General features: G+C 38.2%; 1 pseudogene; it reads right to left on the bottom strand.

Moving 5' to 3' along the window:
* Window positions 1-22,181, bottom strand: part of LOC100353700 (ubiquitin-conjugating enzyme E2 E1 pseudogene) — a 54,208-nt pseudogene extending 32,027 nt beyond the window's left edge.
* Window positions 22,182-26,974: the final 4,793 nt, after the last annotated feature.

The following is a 26,974-nucleotide window of genomic DNA, read 5'->3' as shown; positions in this document are numbered from 1 at the left end:
GCCGAAGGAAAAATGTGGTTTGCAGAGTCCCAGACTCAGAATAACATACAGGAAATAAATTATAGGTTTGGAGCTGAGGATCTGATAATTGCCCAAACTTGAGATAATCTAAATTCCATCATTGTGTAAAGAATACAGAATCATGGTGTGTTAATTAAGTTATATACTATACTTCTGAATTAGACATCTATTCTACTAAACAGTTTTCTCACTGGAATATAAGAAAAAGCATTTGTTTTTATAGGTCAGTCAGCTGGAGGACTTTTTGTCTGTGGTAGTGCAGAAGTTAGCAGCCCCAGCATGCACTTGGCTGGTGTGGTCTTCCTTCATGGTCCAAGTCTGTCTGAGTCTATTCCGTGTTTCTCATTTTGGAGCCCAGACTGTAAGACTAGCAGTAATGTCGTGATGACAAAAGTACATGATGGTGATCACGTAAAAAGGAAGTACTTTTAAGTCCTAGACTGGAATGGGCACCTTGAGTTCTGTTTACATCTCATTTGCCAAAGCAGATCACACGACCAAACCTGAAGTCAAAGAATGGGGAAGCTCTCCCTGCCATTGCCCCGGGACTGAGGTAATGTTAGACCTGTCAGAATGAGAGAGTAAAGGATGTGGCCAACAGTTCAGTTTACCATTATCGTCCCTCTTGGCCTTGGCCATGCTTATTACTACTCCTCCCACCTACAAAATGCACTCCCCCTCATTTTAGGATCCCGAAAACCTCACCTTAAAACCTTGAGAGTCTTATAATGCTGACAGGTCCTCAGGTCTGAAACTATGCTGGTTCCCAAGACCTAGAATTAAAAAGGTATCAGCAGCTCTGCACCCAGCAATACTCATTCAGAAAGTAACAGCAGTGATGGGATAATCACAACAAACACACCCTGAAAGTGAGGGTGGTGTGGCAGTCTTAGTCCACATGAATTTTCTGGTTGCTAAACACCCATAGGTGGCAGGAGAAAATATACCTTCTTAAGGTTCCATTTCTGCTCCCTGGGTGTGATTTCCTTGGCTATTCTTCCCCAAGGGATCTTGATTTTCCTCTCTGGAAGGCTGTTCCTTTTTCATTATTCCCCTTTTCCATTTCTGTAGGGGATATTGTATTGTAATATGCACTTTTTGGGCAACCTCTTCCCATCTCTATGTAAAAAGTTAAGGCTTAGATGTCTTCTAACATTACATAGAATCTCACTCTCTTTTGTATCAGGCTATCGATGTTTTTGTTTTGTTTTGTTTTGTTTTGTTTTGTTTTGTTTTGACAGGCACAGTGGACAGTGAGAGAGAGAGACAGAGAGAAAGGTCTTCCTTTGCCGTTGGTTCACCCTCCAGTGGCCGCTGCAGTCGGTGCTGCGGCCGGCGCCCCGCGCTGAGCGCTGATCCGAAAGCAGGAGCCAGGTGCTTCTCCTGGTCTCCCATGGGGTGCAGGGCCCAAGCACTTGGGCCATCCTCCACTGCACTCCCGAGCCACAGCAGAGAGCTGGCCTGAAGAGGGGCATCCGGGACAGAATCTGGCACCCTGACCAGGACTAGAACCCGGTGTGCCGGCGCCACAAGGTGGAGGATTAGCCTATGGAGCCATGGCGCCAGCTGGCTATCAGTGTTTTTGCCAATAGGGCACACTCTAAAAACCTTTGATGACTTCCTAGATATTTGATTCTAATCAAGTTAATGTGCTGAAAATCATAGGCACAATTCTGTTGATGATGTACCTCTGTAGATTTTTTTGAATACACCAGGCTTCTGTGGTTCTGTGCCCTGGGTGGTCCTTTGTCCAGCTGATGTGGTAACATGGTAACATGTTATCACCAAAGTGCTAACAAACCTTTGAGATGGCTAGTGCCCAAACTCAGTCTTTGTTTCAAGGTCATTTCTCAGTCTTTTATTTTGATTTCTCTCTACCAGTTAACCTAAATTTATGATCTTTTGCTGGAAAGAGAGGCTTACAAGGCAATGTTATTTTCCAAATCAATGTAGTTTGGTCTCTCTATAATACTTCCTTTTGTGTTTGTATAAATGGTCCAGTTTTTCTCTATCCTCATTGTGTGTGTGTGTGTGTGTGTATTGCCTATCAAATATAACTAAAAATAATACCTTCAAACTTGAAACATCCTGCTTAAAAATAATTTTGCTCAGCTTTGCTGAATTAGTAAGGACATACTACAGTTTTAATCAACAGCATTACTGGGTACTTTGCCACTTTCTAGCCCAGACATTTAATCTGCTTCTAAATACTTCTGCAAAGCCATCCCATTTATGCTACTAAATTCTATCTTCATATAAACCCCAACATCAAGCCCAAATAGAAAGGAAAGGGAAATTTGTCTGATAAGACCTTGGCAAGAAGTAGACACAGGAGGGGGTTGTGTATGAAGAACTGTATGTGGTTATGTATATGTGTGTGTGTTTGTGTTTGTATATATAGTTGTAATCCACATAATGTGGGGAGCACGTAAGTGGAAGAAGCAGACAGTGGGAGGGGTACTAAATCACATTGCTCTTCACAGGAGATGAAGATGGAGAATGCTAACAAGGGAAGATGGAATGGAAGATGAGGTGAGCAGCATAGTCAAACAGAGTCTAACTCAAATTTCCCTTGCTCATTGCACACGTACTGGGGTAATCTTTATCTCCATGACAAGTATAAGCATCAAAAAGATTAATACCCCTGTATAATTAAGGGATATTAATATGGAAGCATGAGAAACATTGATCACACAAATCAATGCAGGAAAGAACATAAACAGGTTTGTAGAGCACCACGAAAAGTTAAGTAAAAAATTCACAAAATGGTTTCCATTTTTTGACACATTACATAAAGCTAAGTAGTTGTTTAATACTACGTTGGAACAATTGGAAAAAATATTTAGGAGACTGGCTTCAGAAAGAAAGAAAAATGTTCTTTTTTTCTGCTTTTTTAACATTGCTTTATAATTATTAGGAAGAATTATGTGCCCTGATATTAGTATGTCAACGTGATGCTCACTATAATTTGTAATAATTCAAAACACATTGCTGCTAAATTTTTATATAATCAAAAAGCCAATTGGCTTGGATCATAGTAATTCAGATTAAACACCTAGATTTTGTAATTTTATTGCAATTATTAACAGAGATTTTTTATACATTTAAATAGGGTTTGATACATTATATATTTCTATGTATTTGATTTTTATACACATATAATCCATAGTTTTAAATAAATCTAAATCATGAAATTAAGTCCTAACTTCAAGCAAAATGACAGAACAATTACCTTTTGTTAAAAGGCAATTAATTGCAACAATATCAAGAGACTGCCTTTTGCCTTTCAAAGCACCAACAATAGCTCATCAAAGAACTGCTGCAGGTTTCTGGGACGCATGTTTGATGAACAGTGCCTCAGCACTGATATTATGCCTGTGGACTTAGGATGCAAAGGTTTAATTATTAAAGCACTGTTCAAAATGAGTATTAAGATCAATGTGACCATTTACACTCATTTCATTCTCAAGAGTTTTACAAAATAAACCTGTTGTCTCTATGTTTCCAGTTAACCCCTGGTTATTGTATGTACCTTGCACTGAGCTAAAAAAGAGTCAATAAATGGCTCCTAATCAGCCCTTTGGTGGCTTATCTATTAAATTAATTTGCATCATAACCCACTCATCTTTGAAGTCTTGTTGAATCAAATGGCCTTATTAAAAAAATCATGAGGGAGTTCCATGTTCAAACCACAAGGGTTTTTCTCATTAATTTAACAGAAAGCTTGAAAAACAAATTTAAATTAATTTTGCAGAAAACTCTTTCTTTGATTCTATTATTAGAAATAAAAACACTTCTAAGGATACTCTTTGGAATCAAATTTCCGTAAGTGAAGGGCACCATTGCAGGAATGTAATCATTACAGGTGTAGCTCATGAACTTATTTTTTCTGTTAATAGAGTTATATTTAAGGAGGACAAGGATTCAGCTAATCATGGAGAAGGAGACATAGTGAACAGCATGACAAGAAAGAGCAGAGACAGGATGGCATCTGGGTCCTTTTTACTTTTTTAAAATTTTTCTCCTGATAAGGTTCAGGACAACCTTCCCCTAAATATCCCACGTAGACCTTTGAGAAACACCAGAAATAGGATGGTCATTCTGATCTTCCAAATTTCCCTGCTGAATCAGATTATATAACTCAGAAAGATGTCACTCCTTTCTCCCCTGAATCGGGTCATAAGACCATCAAAGGACAGGCACCCACCCTATAGTCAGAGGTAAAGAACGTGCTTATCTCTGAAGGCAGTGATACAGAGAGGAGTCTGGACAAATGTTTAACTGACTTCCTAAAGGTTTACTAAAATTAGACGATATTCTCGTTGTCCAAACATTCATTTTTCACAAACATCCCCTTCTTCAAATTTAGCATAAAATACATACCTATATGTTTCCTTCTTTCTGTGGATATTTATTTCTGAAGCTCCCATGTTACATAAAAATTATGGTAAATAAATCTGTGGGCTTTCCCACCAACAGTGGGTTAGTGTCCCTTTTTCCCCACATCCTCTCCAGCATCTATTGTTGGTAGATTTCTGAATGTGAGCCATTCTAACCGGGGTGAGGTGGAACCTCATTGTGGTTTTGATTTGCATTTCCCTGATTGCTAATGACCTTGAACATTTTTTCATGTGCCTGCTGGCTATTTGGATTTCCCCTTTTGAAAAATGTCTATTGAGGTCCTTGTCCCATCTCTTAAGTGGGTTGTTTGTTTTGATGTTGTGGAGTTTCTTGATTTCTTTGTAGATTCTGGTTATCAACCCTTTATCTGTTGCATAGTTTGTAAATATATTTTCTCATTCTGTCCATTGCCTCTTCACTTTCCTGACTTTCTTTTGAAGTACAGAAACTTCTCAGTTTGATGCAATCCCAAATGTTAATTTTGGCTTTGACTGCCTGTGCTTCTGGGGTGTTTTCCAAGAAGTCATTGCCGGTACTTATATCTTGCAGGGTTTCTCCAATGCTCTCTAATAATTTGATGGTTTCAGGTCATAGATTTAAGACTTTAATCCATGTTGAGTGAATTTTTGTGTAAGGTGAAAGTTAGGGGTCTTGCTTCATGATTCTGCATGTGGAAATCCAATTTTCCCAGCACCATTTATTGAAAGACTGTCCTTGCTCAAATATGAGTTGGTTGTAGATGTTTGGATTGATTTCTGGTGTTTCAATTCTGTTCCATTGGTCTATCCATCTGTTTCTGTACCAGTACCATGCTGTTTTGATTACAACTGCCCTGTAGTATGTCCTGAAATCTGGTATTGTGATGCCTCCGGCTTTGTTTTGTTATTTAGTTATTCGAGGCCTCCTGTGTCTCCATATGAATTTCAGCATCATTTTTTCCAGATCTGAGAAGAATGTCTTCAGTATTTTGATTGGTATTGCATTGAATCTATAAATTGTTTTTTGGAGAATGGACATTTTGATGATATTGGTTCTTCCAATCCATGAGCATGGAAGGTTTTCCCATTTTTTGGTATCCTCTTCTATTTCTTTCTTTAAGATTTTGTAATTCTCATCGTAGAGATCTTTAACGTCCTTGGTTAATTTATTCCAAGGTATTTGATTGTAGCTATTGTGAATGGGATTGATCTTAGCAGTTCTTCCTCAGCCATGGCATTGTCTGTGTATACAAAGGCTGTTGATTTTTGTGCATTGATTTTATACCCTGCTACTTTGCCAAAATCTTCTATGAGTTCCAATAGTCACTTAGTAGAGTTCTTTGAATCCCCTAAATAAAGAATCATATCATCTACAAAGAGGGATAGTTTGAGTTCTTCTTTCCCAACTTGTATCCCTTTAATTTCTTTTTCTTGTCTGAATGCTCTAGCTAAAACTTCCAGAACTATATTGAATCGCAGTGGTGAGAGTGGGCATCCCTGTCTGATACCAGATCTCAATGGAAATGCTTCCAACTTTTCCCAATTCAATAGGATGCTGTCGTGGGTTTTTCATAAATTGCTTTGATTGTATTGAAGAATGTTCCTTCCATACCCAGTTTGCTCATGAAAGGGTGTTGTATTTTATCAAATGCTTTCTCGGCGTCTATTGAGATAATCATATGGTTTTTCTTCTGCAGTCTGTTAATGTGGTGTATCACATTGATGTTCTGTGAAAGTTGAACCATCCCTGCATACCAAGGATAAATCCTACTTGGTCTGGGTGGATGATCTTTCTGATGTGTTGTTGCATTCTATTGGCCAGAATTTTATTGAGGATTTTTGCATCTATGTTCATCAGGGATATTAGTCTGTAATTCTCTTTCAATGCTGCATCTTTTTCCAGCTTAGGAATTAAGGTGATGCTGGCTTCATAGAAAGAATTTGGGAGGATTCCTTCTTTTTCGATTGTTCTGAATAGTTTGAGAAGAATTGGAGTCAGTTCTTCTTTAAATGTCTGGTAGAATTCAGCAGTGAATCCATCTGGTCCTGGGCTTTTCTTTGTTGGGAGGGCCTTTATTACTGCTTCAATTTCTGTCTCAGTTATGGGTCTGTTTAGGATTTTCTATGTTTTCCTGGTTTATTTTAGGTAGGTTGCATGTGTCCAGGAATCTATCCATTTCCGATAGATTTCCCTATTTGGCTAATTTTTTGTAATGTTTTTTTGCATTCAGTCCTGTTGATTTCCTCTCTGATTTTAATTATTTCCCTTCTCCTACTAGATTTGGGTCTGGTTTGCTGCAGATTTTCTAGATCCTTGAGATGAACTGAAAGCTCATCTATTTGATGGCTTTCCAATTTCTTGATGTAGGCACCTATTGATATAAACTTTCCTCTCAACACTGCTTTTGCTGTATCCCGTAAGTTTTGGTATGCTGTGCTGTTATCCTTATTTACTTCCAGAAAATTTTTGATTTCTCCTTTGATTTCTTCTATGACCAATTGTTCATTCAGGAACATGTTGTTCAATTTCCATGTGTTTGCATATGCTCTAGGGATTCCTGAGTTGCTAATGTCTAACTTCATACCTTTATGGTCTGAGAAGCTGCATCGTACGATTATAATTCTTTTGAATTTGCTGGACTTGGTTTATGGCCTAGTATGTGGTCAATCCTAGAGAAGCTTCCATGTACTGCTGAGAAGAATGTAAAATCTTTAGCTGTAGGATTGAAAGTTCTGTATATATCTGTTAGATCCATTTGGGCTATAGTGTCATTTAAATCTACCGTATCCTTGTTGATCTTCTGTCCTGTTGATCTGTCTATTTCTGAGAGTGGAGTATTGAAGTCCCCCAGTACTATTGTATTGGAGTCTAAGTCTCCCTTTAAGTCCCTTAACAAATCTTTTAAATAAACCGGTGCCCTGTAATTAGGTGCATATACATTGATAATTGTTATATCTTCCTGTTGAATTGATCCCTTAATCATGATATAGTGTCCCTCTTTGTCTCTCTTAACAGTTTTTGTGGTAAAATTTATGTTGTCCGATATTAAGATGGCTACATCTGCTCTTTTTTCATTTCTGTTGGCATGGTATATCTTTTTCCAGCCTTTCGCTTTCAGTCTGTATGCATCTTTGTTGGAAAGAGGTGTTTCTTGTAAGCAGCAAATAGATGGGTTTTGCTGCTTAACCCAACCAGCCAATCTGTGTCTTGTAACTGGACAGTTCAGGCCATTAACATTCAATGTGACTATTAATAAGTAGTAACTTTGACCTGCCATTTGCCAAAGATATTTTCTAATATATATTTTGAACTTCCTGTGATCTTTTGCTGTGAGGTTTCCTTCCTTTACCTTCTTTCATATTGATGACCGTGTTTTTGTGTTTCTGTGTGTAACACATTTTTAAGCATCTTTTGCAAGGCTGGACGAGTGGCAACAAATTTCTTCAATTTCTGTTTACTATGAAAGGTCTTTATTTCACCTTCATTCACAAATGATAGCTTTGCAGGATATAATATTCTGGGCTGGCAGTTTTCTTTCTTAGCACTGTGGCTATGTCTCACGATTCCCTCATAGCCTGTACGGTTTCTGATGAGAAGTCTTCTGTGAGTCTAATTGGAGATCCTCTGAGAGTAATCTGACATTTCTCTCTTGCACATTTTAGAATCTTTTCTTTATTATTCACTGTGGTGAGTTTGATTGCCACATGTTGTGATGAGGATCTCTTTTGTTCATGTTTACTAGAGGTTATATGAAACTCCTGTACTAGGATGTCTCTGTCCTTCTCCAAACCTGGGAAGTTCTCTGCAAGTATCTTGCTAAAAAGGCCTTCTAAACCTTTCTCTCTCTCCATGCCTTCAGGAACTCCTAGAACCCGAATGTTGGGTTTTTTAATAGTATCCTGTAGATTCCCAACAATATTTTTTAGATTTCTGATTTCCTCTTCTTTTCTTTGGTTTGATGGTATACTTTCCTGTGCCTCGTATTCTAAGTCTGATATTCTCTCTTCTGTTTCACTGACTCTGTTTTTAAGGCTCTCTAATGTGTTTTTCATTTGATCTATTGAGTTCTTCATTTCATTTTGATTTCTCTTCACTATCACACTTTCCGCTTCTACTAGTTTCTGCATTTCATTTGATTCCTCCTTAAAATTTCATTTTCTCAAAGGAGATTTTCTATCATGTCCAGTAAGGATTTCCGTAGCTCAAGCATTTGTTTTTGAAAACTTCTAATCGTTCTTATCATAATTTTTTTAAATCGGTATCTTGCATTTCTTCCATGTCATCATCTTCATAATCTTGGCTTGGGGTGTCTTGTTCATTTGGGGGTGTCATAATGTCTTCCTTGTTCTTGTTTCCTCGGTTTCTGCATTTGTTGCTTGGCATTGTGGAGATATTCTTTGGATTCTTCTTCCCTTGCTGTGGTGTTTTTTCTTGTTATACTATGAATGTACTAAGTGGACTCTTTGCTTTTGATGGAGCCTTAGAGGCTTGGGATGGGTGTGGCCTGAGAACTCTGCTTGGTTACTCAGGGTTAAGGGTGTGCCAAAGGTGTTACTCCCAGGTTAGGTGTGGTAAATCTCTCTCTTCTTTCTTTCTTTCTTTCTTTCTTTCTTTCTTTCTTTCTGATTCAAAAGGGAAGTAATTCCGCACAGTTTTGTGGAATTGGAGGTAGTTAGCAGGCGAATGATATACCCACAGGAGCTAGAGATCGGAAGCTCTTTCCCAAGACCATACAGGGAATCTGTTCTGCCCTCAGTGTGGGCTCAAATTCTACTGCAGTCTCCCACTGGGTTGCCAAGGTTATTGAATTGTTGCATCTCTGGAGATTACTCATGTGAATTCCATGAGTTCTCTTACCCACCGTCTCTTTTTTCACAGTCTCAGTTCATTAGCACCACACATTCACTAGGTCCTAATCTCCTGTTATTTCACCCCCATCCCCCAGAGTCAGGTTTTTCTGCTTGGATGAGGGAGGGTGCAGACCAGAGGTCACCCCACTTATGATGTATGTCCAAAATGGCACCTGCTCTTTGTATTGCTCACCTTTGAGAGGTGAGCGGAGAGAGAGTAACTCGTGTCCGTATTGGTCACTTTTTTTTTTTTTCCTCTCTCTTCTAGTTAGCCTGATGAACTTTTCCCCCCAGGGTCGTTCCCTCTAGTCTCCTCTCTCCACTTGCCCACTGGTGTCTCGGGCTATTGAGGTTCAGCTCACCTTGCGTTTCAGCGCTGGTGCATTGATTCTGCCGCTAGTGTCCCGAACCATGGATTCCCATGCTCTCCATGCAGATCCACTGTGAATCACTAGTTCTGGAAGAGTTTCCTCTTCTGTTTCTTCCCCTACTCTTCCTTGAACCTGCAGTATCTCCACTTTTATTAAACTGTCTCTTCCCGGACTATCAGTGTGCTCCCTTCCTATTACACCGCCTTGCCCCAGATATAAACTTTTAAAAGAATAATGCTACTTCACACCCTCCCTTCTCCTTCCTTTCTTATATTTCTTTTAATTTTTACAATGACATACAGTCTATTTATAATCATGAGTTTAACTCTCCTCTAAATAAAGAATTCAATGAAGACGTATCACTGTTCCTCAAGAGTATAGATAAGGGCTACAAACCATAATCAAATCTCAAAATGTTAACTTAGTCATCTACATTACTGATTTTTGTACTGTGCATGTTAGTTACCACAAATCAGGAAAAACATGATAGTTGTCTTTTGGCGATTGGCTTATTTCAGTAAGCATTACAGTTTCCAGTTACATCTGTTTTGTTGAGAATGACAGGAATTAATTTTTTTAAAAGAGGAAATCCAAATAGCCAACAGAGACATGAAAAAATGTTAAAGATCACTAGCAATCAGGGAAATGCAAATCAAAACCACAATGAGATTTCACCTCACCCAAGTTAGAATGGCTCACATTCAGAAATCTACCAACAACAGATGCTGGCGAGGATGTGGGGAAAAAGGGACACTAACCCACTGTTGGTGGGAATGCAAACTGGTTAAGCCACTATGGAAGTCAGTCTGGAGATTCCTCAGAAACCTGAAGATAACCCTACTATTCAACCCAGCCATCCCACTCCTTGGAATTTACCCAAAGGAAATTAATTTGGCAAGCAAAAAAGCTGTCTGCACATTAGTGTTTACTGCAGCTCAATTCACAATAGCTAAGACCTGGAACCCACCCAAATGCCCATCAACGGTAGACTGGATAAAGAAATTGTGGGACATGTACTCTATAGAATACTATATAGCAGTCAAAAACAACGAAATCCAGTCATTTGCAACAAGATGGAGGAATCTGGAAAACATCATGCTGAGTGAATTAAGCCAGTCCCAAAGGGGCAAATATCATATGTTCTCCCTGATTGGCGACAACTAACTGAGCACCAAAGGGGAAACCTGTTGAAGTGAAATGGACACTATGAGAAACAGTGACTTGATCTGCCCTTGTCCTGACTGTTGATGTACAATGTAATACTTTATCTATTTTGGTATTTTTTCTTTGTTTTGTTCTAGTACTATTGGTTGAACTCTGTAATTAACACACAATTGTTCTTAGGTGTTTAAATTTTAACTGAAAAGTGATCCCTGTTAAATATAAGAGTGAGAATAAGAGAGTGAGGAATTGTACAATTTGGGACATGCTCAATCAGACTTGCCCCAAATGGTGGAGTTAGAAATGTGCCAGGGGATTCCGTCTCAAGAGTCCACGTGATCAATTTCAGGTCACAATTGATCACACTGAAAGGTCTAAGATTCAAAGGGATTACACAAACATGACTAGTGTCTGCTAATACTAACTGATATAATCAAAAATGGAGAGAACGATCCAACATGGGAAGTGGGATACACAGCAGACTCATAGAATGGCAGACATCCTAAACAGCACTCTGGCATCAGAATCAGCCCTTAAGGCAGTCGGATCTGGCTGCAGAGCCCACAAGAGTATTTTGGGTATGAAAAGCCAAGACACTCTGGCCAAAAAAAAAAAAAGACCTAAATTAAAGATCTCTGTGAGTGAGATCCCAGTGGAAAGAACGGGGCCATCAAAGAAGGAGGTACCTTTCTCTGAAGGGAGGAGAGAACTTCCACTTTGACTATGACCCTGTCAGAATAAGATTGAAGTTGGCAAACTCAAAAGGTTTCCATAGCCTTGGCAACTCATGACTAGAGCCTAGGGAGATTTCTGACGCCATAAACAAGGGTGTCAAATTGTTAAGTCAACAACAGGAGTCACTGTGTACTTACTTCTCATGTGGGATCTGTCCTTAATGTGCTGTCCAATGTGAAGTAATGCTATAACTAGTACTGAAACAATATTTTACACTTTATGTTTCTGTGTGGGTGCAAACTGATGAAATCTTACTTAATATATACTAAATCGATATTCTGTATATAAAGATAATTGAAAATGAATCTTGATGTGAATGGAATGGGAGAGGGAGTGGGAGATGGGAGGGGTGTGAGTGTGAGGGAAATTATGGGGCGGGGAAGCCATTGTAATCCATAAGCTGTACTTTGGAAATTTATATTTGCTAAATAAAAAAAAGAGAGAAAACCCCCCAAAAAATAGAACTGTCTTTTAACAGGTTTATAGAAGACAGCTAGATTTCCATATCTGCTTCTGTATTGAATCTATTTTGATATGTTGATTTGAGTGAAGTGTATGAGGAAAATCTTGTTTCACACAGATACATAGTTATAAACAGGAGAAATATTTTAATAGCTGTTTCAGACAACTGCAGATATCCTTTGAATCTACAGTAGAGTTCAACAGTTGTCATTTTTAAAGGTTATTGGTAGTATATAATCTGAAGCCATGTTGATAAAACTATTGTGCTTTGTTACATTAAACCCAAGGACATGTCTTAAAAAAAAAATCTATGGGCTGTGACTGTTACATAGGCTTAATTCCTGGATATTCTTGTCCCCTCCTTCGACAAGTTTTTGAGAACCTACTCTTTGCCCAACAGTGCTGTGTTGGAGTGTGTAGCAACCAGCAAGGCACACCTGTTAGAGTTCTCTAACAGGTGAAAAATAAACTAATACACAGAAGAAAGCATTTAATCAGAAATTATGATATTATCAATAAAAGAAAAAAAAAGCATCCATGATATAGTGTCTCTTAGGTCAATAATATGAGCTCAATAATATGGGAAAGTCTTTTTCAGGAGCTGAGATATTATTACTTTTTAAAATTTAATTTAATTTTAAAATATGTCATGAACATTTTAAAGATGTATTTATTTGGAAAGTAGTGTGATGGAAAAGAAGAGAGAGAGAGAAGAGAGAAAGAGAGCTCTTCAGTCTGCAGGTTCACTCCACAAATGCCTGCAAAAGCCAGACCTGGGACAAACCAAACCAGGATCCAGGAACACCATCCTGGTCTCCCACGAGTGACAATGCCCAAGTATTTTGGCATTAGACATCCTTCCATGCTGTCCCAGCTGCATTAGCTGACAGCTGGATCAGAAGTGGAGCAGCTAGAAGCTGCTCTGATATAAGACCCCAGTGATGCAGGAGGTAGACATCTTACCTTACTGCTCCAGAATGCCACCCCTAGGAACATTTTTAAGACTTTTTAATTTGTTTGTATTTATTTGAGAAACTGAGTGACAGAGACAGACCCAGAGATTGAGAGTCTGAGATATTTTTTTATCTGCTAGTTCACTCCCAAATGCTTGTAACAGCTAGAGATGTAGGCAGGCATATAGGCTAACATTGATTAGGTTTGTGAACTGGAAGACCACGCCTTTGCCACGCCCCTGTGTGACCTCACGCCCTACCTGATACCTTCACCATGCCCCTGTATGACCTCATGCCCCTACCTGACCACACCTGGGTGCCCGCCAGCCAATCAGGTTAATTAACCACTTCCCTTTGGAAGTGGGTTAAAAGCCTGGGACACGGTGTGTCCTGGCCCTTCTCTTTTCCTTGACCTCTTGCCAGGAGGGGGCTTGCTGTAGCCTTGTGCCTCCAGAGCAAGTGCCCTTTGGGCCACGTACCCTAGGCTTCCTGGCCTAGATGCTCCTCCATGTGGCTGGTTCCTGGTACTCGGTATGAACCCATATTCACCTCTCTCTCTTAATAAAGCTTTCACTCTCCTATGCATCTTTCTCACTAAATAAAAGCTTAAAATGTACCATGCTGCCTCGTTTATTGGTGCCAGTATTTAGAATTCTTCTCTAAATATTAGGCAAGAACCCTCTTGGACTTATTAATATTGGGGATTTAGTAATAAGCCCATGGTGAAATAGTATGGCACCCCAAATTCTGGTAGCATATGTGGCATCCCAGATGGCGCTTCTGGGAAACTTTAAAGGGCCACATTTTTGTGTAGACTTTAGGGGGTCATGTCCTATTTCATTAGGTTTGGGCTAGACTGAAGCCAGGTGCCTAGAACTCAATCCAGGTCTCCCACATGGGTGGCAGAATACCAAGTACCTGTGGCATCACTTAATATATCCAAGGTGTGCATTTACAGGAACTTAGATCTGAAGGAGAGCAGGAACTATAACACAGGCACTCTGATAGTGGATGCTGGCCTCACAAGCAGTGTTTTATACACTATACCAAGTGCTCACCAAAGAGTAGCTGGCATTTTAGATGAGATATGAAAATAAGAAAAGATTTTTCTCATATTAGATTTCAGGTTGAGTATCTGGTTTGAGTCAGGGTTCTGCTAAGTCAACTAACAACCTGATTAGGCACTGCATGTTTTACAATTCTTAGTTAAAAACTGCTACTATTTCTTGATCTGTCAATGAAAATCTCTTGCTGAGTAGCTTGATATAAAATGTAGAATCAAAATGAGAAAGTTTAAAAAGTCAATCATCATAAATGGGATAGCTATGTAGGTCAGTGTTGAGAGATGTAAAATAGAAATACATCTCTCTTTGTGTGTGTGTGTGTGTGTGTGGTGTTTCTCTTTCTCCATATATATGTTATATACAACATTTGATAATATTTAATAATATATATTTTCCTTGCTCTGTAGTCTCATGCACACTCTCTTTTTGCTCTATACAGACTAGGTATCACAATTTTATGCAGATTTCTCTATGCACTGAGTTCAGGGAAATGAGCAGAGATAGCTCTACGCAAGGCCACCATGGACTGTTTCATTTTGAACTTTCATGTGAAATTGGAAATGCAGTATATAGGTAGACAAACGATGAAAACATGCCTCATTTCAGACAGATCCAGCCATGTGAACCGGATCCCGGCCCAGAGAGAAAAGCACAAAACTTCCTTTGGTAGAATAGCCACTGTGTCAGGACATCATGCCTGAATTTTATCTTCCAATCCCTTGCTTATTTGTGTCTTCGGCAGATAGCAGGAGTCTCTGGGGCCAGACTTACATGATTTCCCCAAACCAACACGAAGAAATAGAGACCACCTCTCAGAATGCACATAGATAAAACCCCAAGAAACACTGTAGTTGGCTGGATTAATGTGATCATGGATTCGGATGTTTTGATCAGTCAGGCATCCTTGGAAATTCATGGCAAGGGGGTCTGCTGAAAGGAAAGGGGTTTTAGAAATAAAAAAAAAAAACCATTATGAACTTCGAAAGAAAAGAGGGCTGCCGAGTAAACCCAAACAATAACCGTCCCCTGCCTTGCTCTTCCAAATCCAGTCCACAAAAACAAACACACACACTCACACTATTTAACTCAATACCATTGTCTGTGTAGCCTTGATGGTTTTGCTCTCATCTCTGTCATAGGCAGAATTCTAGGGGTGGGGGAGGTGAATCTTCTAAAATTCCTGTTTTCACTTCTTCTTCAGGCCAGACCTGTCTTTCTCAAATGTCTCTACTCACAGTGTTTTTGCTAAGGCCAAACAAAGCAAGGACAGAACTACAGAGATATCTGTCTACTGGACCACCCCCTAAATGCCTGCAATTAGCCAGGAACCAGGAGCCAGGAACTCAAGCAAGGTCTCCTGCTTGAATGTCAGGGATCCAACTACTTGAATGATCACTGCTGCCTTTGGTGGCATTAACAGGAATCTGGAACCGGGGGCAGGGCAAGGATTTCAACCCAGCCACTCTTATTCTGGCTTTGCAACAGTGACAACTTTTTGCCAAACCTCTGCCCAAGGACGTTTCATTTTTTAAATTTTTTAAGATTTTATTTGAGAGTAGAGCTACAAACAGTGAGTGAGAGAGAGAGAGAGAGAGAGAGAGAGACAAAGACAGAAACAGAGGGCTCCCATCCTGCTGGCTCACTCTCCAAATGGCCGCAAGGGCCGGAGCTGTGCTGATGTGAAACCAGGAGCCAGGAGCTTCTTCCAGGTCTCCCACGCAGGTGTAGGGGCCCAAGGACTTGGTCCATTTTTTACTGCTCTCCCAGGCCATAGTAGAGAGCTAGACTGGAAGAGGGGCAGCTGGGACTGGAACTGGCACCCATATGGGGTGCCGGTGCCACAGGCAGAGGATTAACCTACTGTGCCATGGCGCTGGCCCCCAAAGACGTTTTAACTCTGAGTATAAAGGGGGGGACGCAGAAATATTTTTAAAGTGTTTTGTCATGGTTTGAATTATATTTAAACAGTATCAATTTAGATGCTTACCCAAAGAATAGTCAGTGGTAGAAAATAAGTGGATCAAAGTAGATATCTATTCATGTTTCAAATAAGCAAATGAAGTGCATAAAACTCTTTATAATGAGAAAGGAATTTGTCTAACTTTCTGAGAATGATTTTATATGGCAATATCATCCTGTCACAAACAAAAAATAAACTATCATCATTTCCATATTGTATTACACTGGTAGCTGTAGTTAAGGTACTAAGAGAAGTAAAGAACTAATATGAGCAAGAATGTGTTCTAGATTCAAGGTGTGTGTTGCTCTGAAATCCACATGTTGGAACCAAAACCCTACTGTGACAACATAAGAGGCAGGCCTCTAGTATGTGACTAAGCCTTGAGGGTGAATGGTATTAGTGAACTTACAAAAATGCTATAAAAGACTAGCTAAGCCTTGTTTTGTGTGAGTGTGTGCGCGGGCAGGTATGTGGATGTGTACCTACTGTCTCTTCCTCCATGGAAAGACATAGCATTCTTCCCATCCAGAGGACTCAGAATTATTCAAAGCACCCTCTTGCAGGCCAACAGCAGTCCTTACAAGTGCCCAAACACCCCAGATCCTTGATGTTAGACTTTCCAGATTTCAGAACTCTAAGCAATAAATTCATGTTCTTTATAAACTAGGAAATGTGGCATTTTTTCATAGCAGCATGAATAGACTAAGACAAGGTTCAAAGAAAAAAACAAGTTCATCATTATTTACAGTTAATGAAATTGCTCCACAGGAAATCATTGAACATCTACAAATATAATTAAGACATGAGTTTATAAATTATGACCTTGTAAACCAGCAATGAACATTTATACAATGTAATTTGAAAGTATGCAATGATAGTAGGAACAAAAATTATAAGTTACTTAGAGATTAATGTATTTAAGATATTTTTATATAATCATAATTAAAGACATAAACATTTTCCTAAGTGAATGAAAAGATGTGTCTTGTTCACTGGTGAAAAAATATGCAAATGACCCATTTATTGATTTAATAACTATTTAATGTTGTGTATAGTCTTTCTAATGCTCTTAACTCATCAAAAAACCACCAGAAGTATTAAGAAATATCAGCTAGCTCTACCATGTTGTACTATAAAGGTAGATTTTGCAGGTTTACTAGAAAAATCTTCTAAGCAATGTTCAATTAGGATTTATCTAACTTAGCAGTGAAATGTGCAAGTTATAACTTTGAACCAATAATGAAGGAAATATGCTCAAAAATAAAATATCAATATGTACCTGCTATTGACTGATAATATATCTGGTTTTACTCTTCTCTAACAAATGATATAATAAAATAAAAATAATCTAATTTTAAAAATGGATATACTCAATGAAAAATGCTTTACTAATGTATTTCAATATCAGATTTTAATTCTAAGTAATTATTTAGAAGAATCAGCAGTTTAGACTAATAAGAAAAATAGTCTTTTATTTATGATAGGTTGGTCTGTTGCACATTTGACTCATTGTTCCTTTTAGATTATAATGGGGCTCAATTATTTTTAGCATAATTTGAAGTTGGAAAATAATTATACAAAGAAAAAAAGTGTTTGTTGCTTGATATTTAAAACACAAAATGAACGCTGATTCAATGTCACTGAGAAGATGATAGTCAATTGTGTGTCTTTTAAATTGACACATCGATTTCCTCTGACTACTCATTAGTTTAATTTTCTATTTATTTATTTATTTATTTAATGACAGGCAGAGTGGACAGTGAGAGAGAGAAACAGAGAGAAAGGTCTTCCTTTTCTGTTGGTTCAACCTCCCAGTGGCCACCACGGCTGGCACGCTGTGGCCAGCGCGCCAAGCCGATCCGAAGCCTGGAGCCAGGTGCTTCTCCTGGTCTCCCATCTGGGGGCAGGGCCCAAGCACTTGGGCCATCCTCCACTGCACTCCCGGGCCCCAGCAGAGAGCTGGACTGGAAGAGGGGCAACTGGGACAGAACCCGGCGCCCCAACTGGGACTAGAACCCAGGGTGCCAGCACTGTAGGCGGAGGATTAGCCTAGTGAGCTGTGGTGCCGGCCTAATTTTCTTAAAATACTAATAATATCAACTCTTTTTAAAAAGATCTATTTATTTACTTGAGAGGTATAGTCACAGAGAAGAGGCACACAGAGAGAGAGATACTCCATCTCCTGGTTCATTCCCTAAATGGCCATGACAGCCAGAGCTGGGCAAGGCTGAAGACAGCAGCCTGGAACTTTATCAGGTTCTCTCACATGAGAGTCTGGGACCAAATTACCTGGGCCATCTTCCACTGGCTTTCTACTGCATTAACAGCGAGCTGGATCAGAAGTGGGGCAGCAGGGACTCAAAAGGCATGCTAGTGTCTCAGGTGGCAGCTTAACCTGCTGTGCCACAGCATTGACCTCACATTAACTCTTAAAGTATAAGGAAAGTAAATTAAAGTATGGTATTTTTAGGATATGCAATAATCCTTGACTTAGAAAAAAATAAAAACAATTATGAATCAAATCAACATATTATGTTTGATGCACATTCATGTATATTGAATATGACTGAATGGAGACATAAGGAAAATAAAACTTCGTTTTTGCACTATTTTTCCATAAAAATAATAGAAAGTGTAAAGCAAGTCTTTAAGATGTTATACTATTTTTGAAGCATAGAGCAGATAACTAGAATTAATATTTATTTTCATACTTTCTTTATATGAATTTATTCAAACTTTAATCTCTTATTATAGTCATATACATAACAGTGTTAAAGGCAAAGAATGTACTCCTAATTACCTTCACAGCTGATTCATGCTGTCTCCATTCATGTTTAAATCTTCCAATAATTTTTTAATAGTCCAGGATAATTTTTATTTACAAAAAGAAACTGAAGAAGTAAGTTGCTTACTTGAAATGTAATTAAATTTTTAACAAATTTAAGGTGAAATTGTTTTACAAGGCTGAATATTCACAATTATCAAGCTCTTTGTGTAATAATGTAGTGCTCATTTTAGAGAAAGTGTTTAATAGAGAAAAGTGAGGTGTTTCTAACGTTTATTTTGCTAGTTAAGAACAATTTAGAACACAATTAACTGATAATCTCCCATTCTCTCTTCTTTATTTTCCTCCTATCAATCCACAAGCCAGGAAAATAATCATTGTTTTGTTTAATACTAATCATTTCTAAATGTAATAAACTTAGCTTTTACTTAGTTCCAAAACATATTAAAACATTCACTCACTCTGAGGAAGTCATTTGTAACTTTCAGAACTTGACATGATCATTATAATTTGTTCACTTAATCAACATGCAATTAACTCTTCCCATAAAACAAAACATTCATGTACATTTGCATATGTTCTTTTCCTGGAGTTCTGCATGTGGACATTTTGAACTCTAACACATTCAACCAGGTCTCCCATATGGGTAACAGGGATCCAAGCACTTGAGCCGTCATCTGCTACTTTCCCAGGCCGTTTGCAGTGGGCTGGATGGGACCTGGAGCAGCTGGAACACGACCAGTACTCATATGAATGCCAGTGTTTCAGGCCAGTGGCTTTATTTACTACTGCGCATGCTGGGCTTCTGGTTTCTTGAAATTTACTAGGGCAGTAAGTTTTAAAAACCTTACTCCATCCTTCAAATTGCTAAATAGATATAAATTAATAAATTTGTAGTCTTTTGTTTTATATTTTATACATAATCCATTTTTTGATTGTATAGGTTTATTGAAAAAAAAGTTCCCTAAAAAAGTGTGATTCTGAAATACCAAAAATTTATTTTATTTATAATAATGTATTTTCAGATTTTCCCTAAAATTAGGAAATTGGATGTGTAAAGATGATGCTGAAAATATATATCCTTGAAATAGTTATAAACAGTCTCCATTATAATATTTTTAATAATTTTTCAGATAAAAAGAGTAAAAAAGAAACTGATATAGGTAACTACTTAATACTGAGGCAGATAATACTTAGGTAGATAATTCACTACTATTTTAAAATATGACAAAATATTCCATATTTTCAATTATAAATGGAATTTCCATAGATATTATTAGTATTTGTATCCATCAGCAATATATGAATGATTATTACTGACCTTAAAAACAATTCATAAAGATTTGCTAAATTAAAACATCTGATTTGGGATGAGAGGAGATAGAGAGATCGTAAAAAGTACCATCTTTTTCTTTCAAAGCTTTTATTTATTTGAGAGGCCGAGTTACAGACAGAGAGACAGAGGGAGGTCTTCTATCCTCTGCTTCACTCCCCAGATAGTTGCAACAGCCAGAGCTGGGCCAATCCACAGCCAGAAGGCAGGAGCTGCTTCCAGATCTCTCATGTTGGCACATTGGCCATCTTCCATTGCTTTCTCAGGCCATAAGCAGAGAGGTGGATCAGAAGAGAAGTAGCCAGGACATGAACTGGTGCCCATATGGGATGCTGATGCCAGCCCCAGAAAGTACTCTCTTCTTTAGTATTAGGAAAGAAAGCACACTGGAATTGGGATGAGAAGCATAATTTGTCAGACCACAATATTAATTTTAATTACCTACTCTTCACAAAGTAAAATGTTTTTAGAAGTAAGTTAGAGAAGGGTGTAAATTTTAGGAAGCAAGTTTTTTGTATTATTATTTTAAGTACCAATGAATGTTCATCACTGGCTAAGACTATTTATGATCTAATAAAGTCACATATTATTGCTATGTAAATAAAATAGATTGTAATTTAAGCACAGATGTTATGTTCTCATTATGAATGTCAAGACATTAATGATTCATTGAAATATTGTTTTAGGACAGTTTATCCTGAAACTGGACAATTGAGGTATGACTTAAGATTCTCATTCTTTTCTTCTTTTGCTGGGTAACATTTATTTCATTGATGGTATGTGATAAGAGAGGGCTCCTTAGGTCCCTACCTTGATTCAGGGATTCTAGATTGGAAACTATAGAGAGACAGAGAGATTCTCAGTGCATTGGGGAACTGATTGAGGTCATGGACTCCCCAGTAGCTGAAAGGCTTTCTCTTCTGATGTTCTTGCAAGTGTTGATTGTCCAAGGAGCTATAACTCTTTGGCAGCCATGTATTGTAAGATCCACCACCCTGTTGCTGTAGCCAACTGCATTATCATCCCAGAAGATGAGTTTGAAAGAATGATTGTTACAGCCAAGGCCATCTTGGCAATGAAGGAAGAAAGAGAGTGTTTTACTGCTACAGTCACAGGAGATAACCAGATCTACAGTTTAGCCTAAGATGTCCTGCACTCCAATGTGTGCATCTCTCACCTTTTTGTTTGCATATTTAGCTGTTCTTCAAGCAAATTCATGATCATGTTGAGGGTGGGCACACAGAAGACTATGCCATTGAGCTTCTTCTTGAGAGATCTTCCATGCCCTGGTTCACTCCCCAGATGGCCGCAATGGCTGGAGCTGTGCCGATCTGAAGGCAGGAGACAGGAGCTTCCTCCAGGTCTCCCACATGGGTGCAGGGACCCAAGCACTTGGGCCATCATCCACTGTTTTCCCAGACCATAGCAGAGAGCTAGATTGGAAGCAGAGCAGCTAGGACTCAAACTGGCACCCAACGGGATGCCAGCATCATAGGTGGCAGCTTTGCCTGCCAGCCCCGCCAGTGAGCTTCTTTATTAGCTCAGGGGTGACCTTGTTTATGGCCTTGTAGCACAATGAGATCCAGGGATAAGGTTCTAGATAGCCTCATGGCAATCATGACACAGACTCCCAGAGGGGACAACAACACTCTACTGCCTGGCAGTGGTAGTATGGGATCTGATCATTAGCCCCTCCTCACTGCTAAAATTGTCATCTTTGACCTTGGCAAGGTGGCTAAGCAATTAGTGGAACAGGAAGCCTTGCTGACCATTTCGTGAAAGCTGTTGTATTTTCAAGGTTCATATTCATCACAAACTTGGAGTCATCATAAGAGGGAATAGAAAGGATGATGCATTTTGCTCTACTTTCAGGTTAGTCCCAGCCTTCACCATGATAGTAAAGACACTGGTTTATTACACAACATTGTTAGCACCAACACCCCCACATTTGATGGAATCTCACTTCTGGAACATGGAAATGGGCTTCAAAATGAGGACAAGCTTCTTATTCTCCAGCTTGATGGTGCTATCGAACTTGTCACAGGTGGAATTACACTGAAACACACAGATCAGACAGTTGAGGTCATTGATGGTAACAACATCCATTCTGCTGGAGTTAGAAGAAGCCCTGGTGACCAGGTGCCTAGTATGGACACATGTGTTTACTCCACACAGCACCATTTGTCTCAGTGACACAACTGGCACTACTGAAATATATATGACTATCTGTCCAGTGAGAAGAGGCACAGACCTGTTTTTTCATTTCTTCAGGGACTCTAGCATAATGTAATGACTTTGGCATCTTAAACATTTAGCTTTGGTCTTTTAAGCCTCCATGGATATTTAAATGTTTATAAAAAGGACAGAGAGGCAAAAGAAACACTTTAAAATTCCTCCTTCTTGTATTTGGAGTTCAAGTTCTCATAATATACAAATGTTTTCTTTCTACTTTAGAGGAGTTGAAAGTATCAAATGATAGAAAATGATTAGTACAACTGACCTAGTGATAGTAAATTTACTTTGAAGGAGTAAGGAAACAAAACACTGTGACTGCCACTTTCTGCTGAATGTATTAAATTAGCCACCACCACTTACAAAGGGAGAAATGCAATGTCTATGTACACGAAGTTATTGATCTAAAAACAGAAAGAAATTAAAAAACAGCAACAACAAAAACAGGGGCTGGTATTGTGGCATAACAGGTTAAGTTGCTGCCTACAACACCAGCATCCCATATGGGCCCTGTTTCGAGTCCTAACTTCTCCACTTTCTATCCAACTCCCTGCTAATGTGCCTGGGAAAAGCAGTGGAAGATAGCCCAAGACCTCGGGTCCCTGCACACCCATGGGAGACTGGGAAGAAGCTTTTGGCCCCTGGCTTCAGTGTGGCCGAGCACCAGCTATTGTGGCCATTTGGGAAGAGAACCAGCAGATGGAAGGTCGTGCTCTCTCAAACTCTCCCTCTGTTCCTGTATCTCTCTCAAGTAAATAAAATAAATTGAAAAAAAAAAAAAAAAGCCTGAAAAGACAAAAAAAAATAGAATGCTAAGTATATTGATGTGTTATCATTATGGACCATGGAATCTCAGATGATTTGGTTTTGTATGTATGTCTAACATAAGCCTGGAAACATCTGAGAGAAATGTTTTGCAGAGATCCCCAGTGGCCACAACCACAAACTCCACAAGGGTGGTGAAGTATCAGATCTGAAACACCCAAATTGCACATTTTTCATTAGCAAGAAATTCCTTGCTTCATATTCAGTCAGAGCTTGTGTTCTTGGATGATACAGACTGGACCACAGTAAGCAAAAGCTTACTTTCTAGGTAAGAATTTCTTCCAGTTATAACTTCAAGTGTGTCTGAGCTTCAAAAGAAAAATTTGAAAATTAAAAAAGTAGATGTTTCTCCTATTCATGAGCAGTTTATAGAGTAAGACTCTTTTGTTTAAAGTTGAATGAAGAAAGAGGAAGAGGGGTCAGCTATTTGGTGGGGAAGCAGGTTAAGGCATTGCTTGGTATGCCTACATCCCATATCAGAGCACCAGCTCAAGTTAATGCATCTCTGTGCTTCTGATCCAACTTCCCGCTAATGTCCCAGGGAGGCAGTAGATGATGGCCCAAGTACTTGAGATCTTGTCACCCATATTGGAGACTTTGATAAAGTTTCTGGTTCCTGTTTTCTGCCTGGCTTAGCCCCTACTATATGGGGCAATTAGGGAATGAACCTAGGCATGGAAGCTCTCTCTGTGTCTCTCTAGCTCTCGCTCTCAGTCACTTTATATTTTAAATGACATAAATATTTTTTGAAAAAAAAATGAATATGCAGCAAAAGTAAAAATGTTGTTGCTTTTGAACCAAGCAGGTATAGTTGATACTGTAATGATTTTAACAGAATCTGGAGTTAAAAGGTTGAGTTCAAGTAATAAAACTGCTTGCAGGTAGAAATCATTAGAATTTGGTTTTTATTTTTGTTTTTGTCTTATCCACTTCTCCTAGTTCTAATAAATTATTTTTAAGTCACAACACACTAAAGGCATAATACTCATATTTCAACACAAAGAATCTAAATAATTTCTCATCATGAGTGCACCATATGATATTACTTTTGTTTTAAATTCCCTAACTCCTAATTAAGTTTTCCAAAGCAATAGCAATGTAAGTGACTTGATTCTAGATGAATAATGTCATGCTCAGTAAAAATTATTAAACTCTGGCATCTGTAGAATAATATGGCACCTGTTTTATATTGTACACATCAGGAGAACACTCCAAGGAAAATAAAGTCTAATATAATCATTATTAAATGTTTATTAGTCACAGCTCAAAATCTCATTAATTATATTGCTGTTGAGAAACACCTTTTTCCCCTGCACAAACACCTTTAAGTTTGATAATTAAAACTTTGGATGTCAATATCTTTCTAGCCCAAGGTAGCAGGTATTACAGTGATTATCTGGAAATGAAAGCTAATTTCTTGGCATTTGGTTTTCTGACTCAGAGCTTAAACTACATATATTTTCCCTTTTAAAACTATCCAACTGAATACTTTTAAACTGTTGTTTCTTCTTTGAGATAAAAAATGGAGAAAGAATAAAACACAAAGTAAAGTATAATGAAATACATTGTTGACTTTATGTAAGTTAGGAAGAAAAACCATTTTGACATTTAGAACACAGCAATTATTTCCTTGTATTTTTCTCAGTGTTCATGAGAAATAATTGTGACATGATAAAAATAAGAGAAATGAAGTGTTTTTGTTGCCTTTAATGTGTTGGTTATTGACACAAGCACCTAAAATATTAAATTAATGTGAATTTGAATATCTCTGCTGAAATCAATGTGCAGAATTTTAGCATAACATTAGAACAATATGGTCAGGAATTAACAACTTGAAAACTTCATTTAGGGAAACCAACAAATTTACTAAATCTTACAGCATTGATTATTATATAAACCTTCATGAATCTTAATTGTGAGAGTGTGGTACTTTGGTTAGGAGAGTTTAATTCTTAATGATATTGCATCAGAAATGATAAAAACTTCCAAATATATAGCAAATGATCATTGTAAATTCCACTCCAAAATACAAGTAATAATTTTTTCATCTGTAGCATCTGGAAACAACACTCCCCCTTATTTAGGGGAACTCCAAATTCTTCTCAGACAAGAAATCTCAAAAAACTTGTTTAACTCTTCAATTCTATTTTTACTTAACTCTGTTTAGCAAATATATTTTTCAAATATATTTTAATATTTTTAAATGTATTTTAACAAATATATCTTTCACTTCCAAAATTAATAACATACAAAAAAAAAAAAAGGGAAAATAGCTCTATTTCCAAACTGCCCTGAATCAGCAAGCAGTAGATAATTAGATTTCTTTAGGGCTATATATTACACAATTTGGAAGACTTTCTGTTTTAAAAATAAATTGTCACACACACACACACACATACACACATGCACTATGAAATACTACTCAGCTGTAAACATGAATAAAATCCTGTATTTTGCAACAAGATGGATGCACTTGGAAACCAGTACACTTAGTGAAATAACCAAATCTCAAAAAGACAAATACCATGTTATTGCTGATCTGTGGTAACAGAGAACCAAAAAATATAATGTGCAGGAGTGAAATGGACATTTTGAGATTCGATGATTATTTTCAGCCTTTGTCTCTACTTTTGAGGAACAGAGTTCTTTTTTTCTTGCTATTTGTTGAACTCATCATTTAGCATAGAGTTAATTTATGAGTATAAAGTAATATGAAAGCAGCTTATTATAAAAATTGAGGGAGGGAATAAGAGAGGATGGAGGAAGAAGTGTGGGAGCAGGAGTAGGAGGTAGGGTGGAGTGGGAAATGTCACTATGTTCTGAAATCAGCATATAGGAAATACAAAACATTTATTTATGTTAAATTTTTAAAGATAAATAAATAAAAAGAGTTTAAAACCTAATACAAGCCTAGGAACAAAAAGTCAGATACGTAGTGATTACTCTTTTATGACTGAATGAATTACTGTGAATTTCAGATTTTGAAAGTATTGAATAATAACACTATGGAAATAAAACTATGGAAAATGACATATTTGTTATCCTGATATACCTTTTTAAGATTGTTGTCATACTTTTGGTTGTCTTCTATTGCCTTTCTGTATAGAAGTGGCCAAGATACCAATGTCCCACATCAAAGTGCCTACATTCAATAATCAGCTTTGACTCCTGATTCCAGCTTCCTTCTACTGCAGAACTGTGAGATTCAGCAAGGATTGCTGAATAGCTGGGTTCCTGTCACCCATGTGGGACACCTAGATTGTGCTCCTGACAGTTGGCCCAGCCTCAGCCATGGAGGCAGTATGGGGTGTGAACTAGTGAATGGGAACATTCTGTGTGTGTATATGTATATGTATCTACCTGTTTCTGTCTCCCTCTGTCTCTTCGTCTTGCAAATAAAAACTAAACAATTTTGTAAAAGTGTGTTGTATTATTTTCTATGGAAAGAATAAATAGTTCAGTTCTCCTCTTGAATGATTCAACAATTTAATAGATTGGATAATTTTGAAAAATTCTGATTAAAACAGTATTGTCCTTTAATGTAAAATTTTGTGTTTATTGCCATATTTCTTCTACTGCGAAATGTCAGTTCATGGCCAGTGCGGCGGCTCACTAGGGTAATCCTCCACCTGCAGCACCGGCACCCCATCTAGTCCCTGTAGGAGCGCCAGATTCTGTCCCGGTTGCTCCTTTTCCAGTCCAGCTCTCTGCTGTGGCCCGGGAAGGTAGTGGAGGATGGCCCAAGTGTTTGGGCCCTGCACACGCATGGGAGACCAGGGAGAAGCACCTGGCTCCTGGCTTCGGATCAGCGTGGCACACGGGCTGCAGTGGCCATTTTGGGG

This window comes from Oryctolagus cuniculus, chromosome 8 (genome assembly GCF_051225735.1).
Source record: "Oryctolagus cuniculus isolate XC-2025 breed Fujian yellow rabbit chromosome 8, ASM5122573v1, whole genome shotgun sequence".
NCBI classification, from domain to species: Eukaryota; Metazoa; Chordata; class Mammalia; order Lagomorpha; family Leporidae; genus Oryctolagus; species Oryctolagus cuniculus.
Note: the sequence above shows the minus strand (reverse complement) of the source record. Positions and strands in the feature narration are given on the sequence as shown.